This window comes from Ranitomeya imitator, chromosome 1, assembly GCF_032444005.1.
Source record: "Ranitomeya imitator isolate aRanImi1 chromosome 1, aRanImi1.pri, whole genome shotgun sequence".
Taxonomy (NCBI): domain Eukaryota; kingdom Metazoa; phylum Chordata; class Amphibia; order Anura; family Dendrobatidae; genus Ranitomeya; species Ranitomeya imitator.
The window spans coordinates 784,344,346-784,356,074 of NC_091282.1; positions in this window are offsets into that span (position 1 = coordinate 784,344,346).

Consider the following 11,729-nt stretch of genomic DNA (forward strand, 5'->3'; position numbering starts at 1 on the left):
GACAGGATGGGGACGCAGGATGGAGCAGCACATGACAGGATGGGGACGCAGGATGGAGCAGCGCATGACAGGATGGGGACGCAGGATGGAGCAGCACATACCATGATGGAGACAATATACCAATATAAATGCTCGCCACCCGGGCGTAGAACGGGTTCAATAGCTAGTACAGTATAATGAGCCCCATTTAATGCTCTATACAGTATAATGAGCCCCCTATATTGCTCCATATATAATGAGCACCATCTAATGCTCCATACAGTTTGATGGACCCCATATATTGATGCATACAGAATGGGCCCCATATTATGCTCCATATAAAATAGGCCCCATATAATGCTCCATATAAAATAGGCCCCATATAATGCTCCAGTTTATGATGAACCCCATATTTTGCTCCATACAGAATAAGCTCCATATAATTCTCCATACGTAATGGGCCCAATATGATGCTCGTGTAGATGATGGTCCCATAAGATGCTTCATATATAATGGGCCCCATATGATGCTCCATATTTAATGGGTTCCATAAGATATTCCATATATAATGGGCCCCATATAATGAACACCATATATTGCTCCAAACATTAACTTTTTGTTTTAAAATGAAATACTCCCCTCTCTTCGCTGGCTGCTGCTCTGCTGCAGACTTCTGGCTCTCTGCACTGTGACTTTTCAGCCAGAGGGTGCACGCTAGTCACGTCATTGTGACCTCTGACCTGAAACGTCACAGTCAGAGGACACGGAAGACGCCGCTGTCCCTGATGGCGTGTGGGCCCCCTGCCTGCTCAGGACCCGGAACTTGCCCAGGTGCGCCGGGTGCTGACACTGGCCCTGTCCACAAATGTTGCAACCCTTAACTCTCTAGAGCCCACTAGCAGTCCCCTAAAAGTAAGGGTCTGCAATAGGTGGTGTAGTAAGGGGTCTATAGAGAGGTTAAATAGAAGAGGTGACAGAGGGCATCCCTGTTTGGCTCCCCAAAAGAGATCTATTGCTGGTGCACCACATCCATCAACTGCTACACAAGTATTTGCATTTATATGAAGGTAGTGAATATATTGCAGGGACTTCGGGACAAAATTTCCCCTGCCTCGTACTTCAAATTTAAAAAAGTCCATGCAACTGTAACAAGGTGGTCTGAGGTGGAAGTCCCTGCCAAGTCAACTAAGCCACAGTCAGTAGACACCCCAGTACCTTGCACAGAAATAGACAGGATGGACACAATCCTCAGGCATAACTTGCAGTCCAACAGGGAACAAAGTTTAAAAACAGAGAACAGAGATGAAGAAATTAAGTACAAAACTGGCTTCCTGCCCTCTCCCTAGCAATATTCTAGATTGCCTTGCGCAGGCGTGTACTACGGAGGACATAGAATCAACTTCAATCCAATATTGCGGCCAGCATGCAGCCAGCGGGTAAGGAAAGGGTGAATCAAACACCCGAAAACTCCGCCCATATGACCAAAAACCGGTCCCGCCAAATTCAGGTGACAGGTTCCCTTTAACTTTTTAGTCACAAAAATGATCTTTCAGCAACAATTTTTTTATTTTCCCAAGGGTAAAAGGAGAAAATACACACCGAATGTTGTTGTCCAATTTGTCCTGAGTATGTTGATATGCCATATCCCACAAACCACTGTTTGGGTGCACGGCAGGGCTCGGAAGAGAAGGAGTGCCATTTGACTTTTTCAAACTAAAATTGGCTGGAATTGAGATGGGACGCCATGTCGCATTTGGTGAGCCTCTGATGTGCTTAAACAGTGGAATCCCCTCACAAGTGACCCCATTTTGGAAACTAGACTCCCTAAGGAACTTATCTATGTGTGTGGTGAGCACTTTGAACCCCCAAGTGCTTCACAGAAGTTTATAACACCACTGCGTGAAAATAAAAAATCATATTTTTTCCACAAACATGATAGTTTAGTCCCCAATTTTTAATTTTCCCTAGGGTAGCAGGAGAAATTGGACACAAAATACTAGTGTCCAATTTGTCCTCAGTATGATGATACCCTATATGTGGGGGTAAACCACTGTTTGGGCGCACGGCAGGGCTCAGAAGGGAAGGAGCGCCGTTTGACTTTTTCAAGCTAAAATTGGCTAGAATTTAGATGGGACGCCATGTCGCATTTGGAGAGCCCCTGATGTGCCTAAACAGTGGAAACCTCCCACAAGTGACCCCATTTTGGAAACTAGACCCCCTAAGGAACTTATCTAGATGTCTGGTGAGCACTTTGAACACCCAAATGTTTCACTAAAGTTTATAACGCCCGAGTGTGAAGAAAACAAACAATTTTTTTCCACAAAAATTATTTTTAGTCCCAAATTTTTTATTTTCCCAAGGGTAAAGGGGGAAATTGGATCCCAAACATGGTCCAATTTGTCCTGAGTACGTTGATACCCCATATGTTGGAGAAAATTACTGTTTGGGCACAGTTCGGAGCTCGGAAGGGAAGTAGTGATGTTTTGGAATGCGGACTTTGATGGAATAGTCTGCGGGCGTCATGTTCCGTTTACAGAGCCCCTGATGTGCCTAAACAGTAGAAACCCCCTAGTGACCTCATTTTGGAAACTAGACCCCCTAAGGAACTTATCTAGGTGTGTGGTGAGAATTTTTAATCCCCAATTGTTTCACTAAAGTTTATAATGATTAAAATGTTTAAAATGATTTTTTACGCCCCAATTTTTTTATTTTCCCAAGGCTAAAAGGGGATATTGGACCAGAAAAGATGTTGTCCAATTTGTCCTGAGTACACTGATACCCCATATGTGGGGGGAACCACTGTTTGGGTGCACGGTAGGGCTCAGAAGGGAAGGAGCGCCGTTTGAGTTTTTCAAACCAAAATTGACTGGAATTGAGATCGGACGCCATGTCACGTTTGGCGAGCCCCTGATGTGCCTAAACTGGGGAAACCCCCCCAAGTGACCCCTTTTAGGAAACTAGACCCCCAAGGAACTTATCTAGATGTGTGAGCACTTGGAACAACCAAGTGCTTTATTAAAGTTTATAACGCCCGGGCAGAAAAATAAAAAATCCTATTTTTTGCCCACAAAAATGATCTTTTAGTCCCCAATTTTTAAATTTCCCAAAGGAAGCAGGAGAAATTGGACCCCAAAAGTTGTTGTCCAATTTGTCCTACGTACGCTGCTACCCCATATGTGGGAAAAAATACTGTTTGGGCACACGTTGGGGCTCAGAAGGAAAGTAGTGACGTTTTGGAAAGCAGACTTTGATTGAATGGTCTGCGGGCGTCATTTTCCATTTGTAGAGCCCCTGATGTGCCTCAACAGTAAAAAATAACCACAAGTGACATCATTTTGCAAACTATACCCCCAAGGAAGTTATCTAAATGTGCCCTCTTCTTGGAACTAATCTACTGTTTCCTGTACATCAAAGTAAATTAGTAGTGCATGGAGGTATGGTACAATTTGAAGCAATTTTTCACACACAGGCCAGGTTTTTCGGGGCAGGTGTTCCATTGATAAATGGTGTCCTTGTGTATTCTCTTTAGTAACACACTCGGAACCTTTTTTGCACCTTACATTTTTTTCCAGTTTGCGGAACCTCCTCCAGGAAATACTGACCTGGTACGAGACGAGCACCTTCAGTTCCGGAAGTACTGGGGCCCGCTCCTTCCTGAGTGCCAAATATCAGGGCCTCAACCACTACCTCCTGGAACTGAAGGTACGATGTATCGGTGTGGCGTGCACATTGTGACAGCAGGAAAGCGTTGAGCATTGCCATCTGTACGATGTGCACAGCCAGCTTTTTGTACCACACCTTGGCCTTTCTCAAAGCACTGTATGGTTGGAGGAGTTGATCAGAGAGATCAACGCCCCCCATGTTTTTGTTGCACCCCAGTACTCAGTCTGATTTGCTGACCTGTGTAGAGGTACTTCGTACAGTGGCAAGGGTGCTGCCATCACTGTGTATGGTGGTCAAGAGACGGGCATCCCTCTTGTCCTTGTACTTGACCACCAGCAGGTGGTCGCTACATTTGGGCTCTGCTGTCACCTTTTCTGAGCATCTGCCCAAGTAGCATTTTCGGGAGGCCTCTCTGATTTTTGCAGACAGACCGTAGGCTGCAGTACCTCACACAGAGAGGGATTTGAAGAGAGGGATACTGGAATAAAAGTTATCAGTGTAGAGGTGATAACCTTTATGCAGCAGTGGGTGCACCAAATCCCTCACAATTTTCCCAATCACTCCCAGGACAGGGGGACACTCTGGGGATTCAATCCTGGTGTCCTTCCCTTTGTATACTCTAACACTGTAGGTGTACCCTGAGGTACTGCTACATGCACGCCGCTTTGTTCAGATAGGGGCGGGACAGGTCTCATGAATTCTTTAAAACTCTGGGGCAACCATGTACTGCAGCTTCTTCAGGCACAAGATGGATCCACTTGCTCACACAGATACAATTGATTGAGTCCTCATGAACAGATGAACAGTGTAGTTTAATGTTACAGCACATTCAGTACAATTCAAGTCTCTTAAGCACAGGCTTCATAAACAGTACAGCTGCTTCTTAGAGGCACATTGACTAACAGTCTCTTTAGATAGCACAGATCAAGACTTTTTACAAAAACACAGGAGTATACAGCATTCCTTCGAGCACAGTGTAATGGAGGAGAGAGGAGGGGTTTGCTGAGGGAGATTATCCCTGTACACAACTTCTTTCAGTCCTTACCTTTCCGCTCATGTTAGACTTCCTCAACTACCAGTATAGGGATAGCCCAACTCCACTCTGTACATGAATCCAGTATCCCTATGGTTCACTTGCCTGAACTTCTGTGAGAGAGATCACAGAAGCACACCACTCATTCCTTCAGCCTTAGAATCATTGTTCAGCCCTTTATGTTCCTTCCTCCTCTGGACATTCCTTCACTAGACCTAGTTGCTGCAGCAATCAGACAGCCAGCATTTCACATCAGTTCCCTTCCCCCTTGCTTCTCCAGGAGACCTGGTTACCATGACTCCGCAACAACAAGACATGTCACTTCTGCCCCAGCACAAGCTGAAAGCACTGGCATCTCTTTGTTGACCTTGCACCTTTGATGTCACTAAGTACTGTCCAGGTTTCATTAACTTGTATTATATTCTGGTCCAGAGGATATTTAACCCATAGACCCCATCCACCTCCCCTATGCCATGGTCTATAGCCCCCACAATGGATCTGCCCCCATCCACCTCCCCTATGCCATGGACTATAGCCCCCACAATGGATCTGCCCCCATCCACCTTCCCTACAGCTCCTACCCAACATCCCCACAGTCCCTATCCCTATTGCCTTTATACACTTGCTTTGGCAAAACTGATGTGTATTTGGTCCTGCCAATAAAGCTTCTTTGAATCTTGAATCTTGAATCTTGACTCCCTCACTGCTCCAACGCCACACACTGCTGCAGCATGTGCTGCATATCCTGAGCGTTCGTTTCTGCCTGTAACCCGATGCACACTGCAATCTGGTAAGAGGGACTCTGGTTACTTCATTCTATGTATTATGTCATTTGTGCTTTGTTCAGAGTTTTCACTGTGCATCCATGCACAGACCTCTCACCCTAATATGTTTATTGAGTCATTCACTGCCATAGAGAGATCTGTCTAGGTTTGTCAGTCTGTATGTCTTTAGCTGCAGTTAGTCAGCATGAGTTCCCCCCCTCTTTTTCTACCAATTTTCTTCCTCCTCCCTTTTCTTTTCTTTGGCTTTTGGTTAGGACTCTCTTTTAACCCCTTAATCCCATATGACGTACTATCCCGTCGAGGTGACCTGGGACTTAATTCCCAGGGACAGGATAGTACGTCATGGCATTTAATGCGACATTGCAACTTAAGTCGCGGTGATCGCATTAAATTTCCGCCGCCATCTTACCTCAGGGAAGATGGCCTCGGCATCCTGGGGTCTGTCACCGCCCCCCAACCCTTCTCATTGTTTCAGCCAATCAGATTGGCTGAAACAATGAGGTCCCAGGCTAGGATCGAGTATTATTATTATTATTATTATTATTTATTGTTATAGCGCCATTTATTCCATGGCGCTTTACATGTGAGGAGGGGTATACATAATAAAAACAAGTACAATAATCTTAAACAATACAAGTCATAACTGGTACAGGAGGAGTGAGGACCCTGCCCGCGAAGGCTCACAATCTACAAGGGATGGGTGAGGATACAGTAGGCGAGGATAGAGCTGGTCATGCAGCGGTTTGGTCGATCGGTGGTTACTGCAGGTTGTAGGCTTGTCGGAAGAGGTGGGTCTTCAGGTTCTTTTTGAAGGTTTCGATGGTAGGCGAGAGTCTGATGTGTTGTGGTGGAGGGTTCCAGAGTAGGGGTGATACGCGAGAGAAATCTTGTATACGATTGTGGGAAGAGGAGATAAGAGGGGAGTAGAGTAGGAGATCTTGTGAGGATCGGAGGTTGCGTGTAGGAAAGTAGCGGGAGACGAGGTCACAGCTGTATGGAGGAGACAGGTTGTGGATGGCTTTGTACGTCATGGTTAGGGTTTTGTAGTGGAGTCTCTGGGCAATAGGGAGCAGTGAAGGGATTGACAGAGGGGAGAGACCATGGAATAGCGGGGGGACAGGTGGATTAGTCAGGCAGCAGAGTTTAGAATAGATTGGAGGGGTGCGAGAGTGTTAGAGGGGAGACCACAGAGCAGGAGGTTGCAGTAGTCAAGGCGAGAGATGATGAGGGCATGGACTAGGGTTTTTGCAGATTCATGTTTGAGGAATGAACGGATTCGTGAAATATTTTTGAGTTGAAGTCGGCAGGAAGTGGAAAGGGCTTGGATATGTGGTTTGAAGGAGAGATCAGCGTCAAGGATTACCCCGAGGCAGCGAGCTTGTGGGACTGGGGAGAGTGGGCAGCCATTTACTGTAATGGATAGGTTCGTTGGGGGGGTCGCGTGAGATGGGGGAAAGATGATGAATTCTGTTTTGTCCATGTTAAGTTTCAGAAATCTAGCGGAGAAGAAGGATGAAATAGTGGACAGACATTGAGGGATTCTGGTTAGAAGGGAGGTGATATCAGGTCCAGAGATGTAGATCTGTGTGTTGTCAGCATAGAGGTGATACTGAAAGCCATTCTATGAGCTATGAGATTCTATGACCTGTCCCAGGCCAAAGGTGTAAATGGAGAAGAGCAGGGGCCCAAGGACTGAACCTTGTGGGACTCCGACAGATAGAGGGCGAGGTGAGGAGGTGGTGTGTGAGTGGGAGACACTGAATGTCCGGTCTGTTAGGTATGATGAGATCCAGGATAGGGCCAAGTCTGCGATGCCAAGGGATGAGAGGGTCTGTAATAATAGGGAATGGTCCACTGTGTCAAAGGCAGCCGACAGGTCGAGGAGGAGGAGGACAGAGTAGTGTCGCTTGCTCTTGGCGGTTAAGAGGTCATTGGTGACTTTAGTTAGGGCAGTTTCAGTGGAATGGTGTAACCGGAAGCCAGATTGTAGGCGGTCAAAGAGGGAGCAAGAAGAGAGATGGGAGGACAGTTCAAGGTAAATGTGTTGTTCCAGTAGTTTGGAGGCATAGGGGAGAAGTGATATAGGGCGATAGCTAGATACAGAGGATAGGTCAAGAGAAGGCTTTTTGAGGATAGGTGTGATGGAGGCATGTTTAAAGCTTGAGGGGAAAACACCAGTTGTTACCGATGTACTCGATCCTAGGCCGGTACCTAGCAACGCCAGGCACTGGCAAAACCCCCCTGGATTGGCGCAATCACCGATTGTATCGATTGCGCCAATCGCAAGGCACAGCAGCGGTATTACCTCGCTGTGCCCTGCTGGTACTGGCCTGGATCGGTGCTGTAATAGCACTGATCTTAGGCCAGAGCCTAGGACAGGCCCAGTAGGTTGATGATTGATGTCATCGACTATTGCCCCAATCACAAGGCACAGCGGCGGTCACATTGTGGCCACTGTGTGCCCTGCTGATGACCTGGGTATGACCTGCCTAGGATCGGAGCGCTCCTAGGCAGTTGCCATGGTCACCAGGGCCAGCAGTGATTGGTGGGATCGATGTGATCATTCGATCCCACAATGACAGGTCTGTGACCTGTCTGTCTCCTGCCTGTGACCTGTCTGACCGCTCTGCAGGGGTCCTCACTCTAGCTGAGGATTCCTGCAGAGCGGTAACACAACCAGATCTCCTCCTGTGTCTCCTCCACCTCAATCCCTGCTGAAGAAAAGACAGAAGAAAGAACGAATACAGAACAAAGACTACAACCGTAAGTGTTATCCCTGATCCTTACCTGATCTCTCTTCATCCAACCCATGCCCCTTCCCCCTCTTTTTACCCTCCCTCCATCCCTCTTTGCGCCACCTCTGTGTGCACGTTTAGCAACCGCCGAGTGTTGGTTGGTGACGCAGTTCACCGATCAACACTCGTGCTCTCTTTTTTTTCCTCAGCCCCCTTTGCGCCAACTCCGTACACACATCCCGCACCTGCCAAACTTTGATAAGTGACACAGTTCACTTATCAAAGCTTGTGCCTGCCGTTTTCCTTTTTTTTTTTTTACCCCACCTTGCACCACACCTGTGCGCACATCCAGCAGCCGCCGAACTTTGATGAGTGATGCGGTTCACTTATCAGCTTTCGTGCCTGCCGTTTTCCTTTTTTATTCACATCCCCGTTCGCACACCCAGCAGCCGCCGAACTTTGATAAGTGACACGGTTCAGTTATCAGAGCTCTCGTGCCTACCATTTTCCTTTTTTTTCACATCCCTGTTCGCACACCTGGCCGCCGCCGAACGTTGATAAGTGGCACGGTTCAGTTATCAGAGCTCTCATGCTTACCATTTTCCTTTTTTTTTTCTTCACATGCCCGTTCGCACACCCAGCAGCCGCCGAACTTTGATAAGTGACACGGTTCATTTATCAGAGCTCTTGTGCCTGCTGTTTTCCTTTTTTTCACACACCCAGCAGCAGCCGAACTTTGATAAGTGAACCGCGTCACTTATCAGAGCTAGGGCCTAATGTTTTAGACTTTTCCTTTCACAGGTATTTTTTTCTCCCTATTTGTTTTTTTCCTTTATATATTTTTTTCTGAATAGTTTGCACCAATCACTATCCCCCCCCCCCCCACACACGTACACATAGTTTCTCAATAAAGTACACCCAAGCACCATACTCACAAAAAAATGTCCCGCTCGTCCCAACAGCGCTATGCTGGAGGAGGCATATTGTTTCCTTGCCTCCGACACTGATAGCGAGGAAGAGGATACCACTTTTCTTTACTTTTCCAATGCTTCATCCTCATCCTCTTCCACCTCATCCTCCTCTGGTCCTGCGGAACCGCCACATAGATGCAGCAGGACAGAAGATGAGGCAGTGCCCACTGTTCCAGAAGATGAAGATGAAACAGCACCCACCATTCCCGAAGATGAACCAGAGCACCCCACTGCGGACACCATATGGACCTCGCCACCCGAAAATTACAAGCCACTGATTACTGATCTTATGGCAGAATCAGGAATCAAGTTTGACACCACCGGCCTCACAGAACTAGACTTTTTCAAAGTCTTTCTCTGAGGCTTTTGTTAACCTCATGGTGGAGCAAACTAAGTTGTATGCTCGTCAATTTTAACTTCATCCGGCTGAGTAGGTACAATTGTAACTATTCCGTTTTAAAATTGCAATAACTTTTTTTTTTCGAAAAGCCGTAGAGGGCTGAAATTTCGTGACATCTCTGCAGTTTTGCTCCAGAATATATTGGCTAAATTTCAATAAAATATATATGAAGGTACAATTGTACCTCTGCAGCCTGTTAACGTTGTAAAATTATTCAGCCTGACGAAGGTTAAGAACAAAACTCAGGTTCATCATATTCTAACTGGTCTCCTGTGCACACAGTTGAAATGATGCAGTTTTGGGGCCTGGTCCTACACATGGGGATCCTGAAGAAGCCAGAACTTCAGCAATATTGGAGTGTTGATATTTTATATAACACTCCAGTGTTCCGAATGGTCATGGCCCGGACACATTTTGAGGCCATCCATAAATTTCTGCATTACAACGATAATGCACAGTGTCCCACACGAGATGACCCCAACTTTGACCGTCTGTTCAAAGTTCGGCCGGTCATCGAACACTTCAACAAAAAGTTTGCTGAAGTGTACGTTCCTCAAAGGGACATCTGCTTGGATGACAAACAAGATGGCTAACCGCACTTCATAGGCAGGAGCGCCCGTCCAGGTCCAGGGAACCAGCTAGGACCATAGGAAGTCCAAAGTAAAAAAGTGACAGCGCTCCATCCGGGTGTAATCCAAAAATCGAAACTTTATTTAAGCCATGCACTTATTTTAGTATAAGTGCCACGCAGGGCACCAATGCGGCTTATTGGTGATTGGTGCCCTGCGTGGCACTTATGCTATTTATAGCCGGCCCTTTGCACTGTTAGACATGCTTGATAAAGACCCACAGGGTCGAAACATTGCTGTCTGCTGTTTTATGGCTTAAATAAAGTTTCGATTTTTGGATTACACCCGGATGGAGCGCTGTCACTTTTTTACTTTGATCTGCTTGGATGAGTCCTTAATTCATTTTAAGGGATGGCTCGGATTCCGTCAGAACCTGCCCAACAAGAGGGCCAGGTACGGAATCAAACTCTGATGACGTCATCGAAGGTGCATTCTTAGGAACGGAGGCAGACGCTCGCAGCAGTGACAGCCAGGGTTCGCCGGAGGGGTGAGTATATCCATATTTTTTATTTTTATTCTTTATTTTTTACATGAATATGGATCCCAGGGCCTGAAGTAGAGTCTCCTCTCCTCCAGACCCTTGGAACCATACGCACCGCACACGCCGATTCCGATTTCCAATATCGCAAAAATATCGGAACTCGGTATCGGAATTCCGATACAGCAAATATCGGCCGATACCCGATATTTGCAGTATCGGAATGCTCAACACTAGTTAATAAACTTCTTCAATGTGGTTTTGATCAGCTTAAGGGGTTCAGTTTTTAGAATGGTGTCATTTTGGGGTATTTTCTGCCATATAGACCCCTAAATGTGACTTCAAATGTGAGGTGGTCCCTAAAAAAAATGGTTTTGTAAATTTTGTTGTGAAAATGAGAAATCGCTGGTCAACTTTTAACTCTTATAACTTCCTAACAAAAAAAAATGTTGTTTCCAGAATTGTTCTGTTGTAAAGTAGACTTGTGGGAAATGTTATTTATTAACTATATTGTGTGACATATTTCTCTGTTTTAAGGGCATAAAAATTCAAAGTTTGAAAATAGCAAAATTTTCTAAATTTTTGCCAAATTTCCATTTTTTACACAAATAAACGCAAGTTATATTGAAGAAATTTTACCACTATCATGAAGTACAATATGTCATCACGAGAAAACAATCTCAGAATCGCCAAGATCTGTTGAAGCGTTCCAGAGTTATAACCTCATAAAGGGACAGTGGTCAGAATTGTAAAAAATTGGCCCGGTCATTAACGTGCAAACCACCTTTGGGGGTTAAGGGGTTAAATATCATTATGGCCACCCACCCCTTTTGACTGATTATTTCTCTTTTTCCTTGGTAGTTTTGTGCTTTGTTATATTATCCCATCCTGACATTTGATTTGCATTTGTTTGTGTTTTTACTGTATGTACATAATTATATGTATTTATTTATAGATATATATATATATATATATATATACAGTGGGGCAAAAAAGTATTTAGTCAGTCAGCAATAGTGCAAGTTCCACCACTTAAAAAGATGAGAGGCGTCTGTA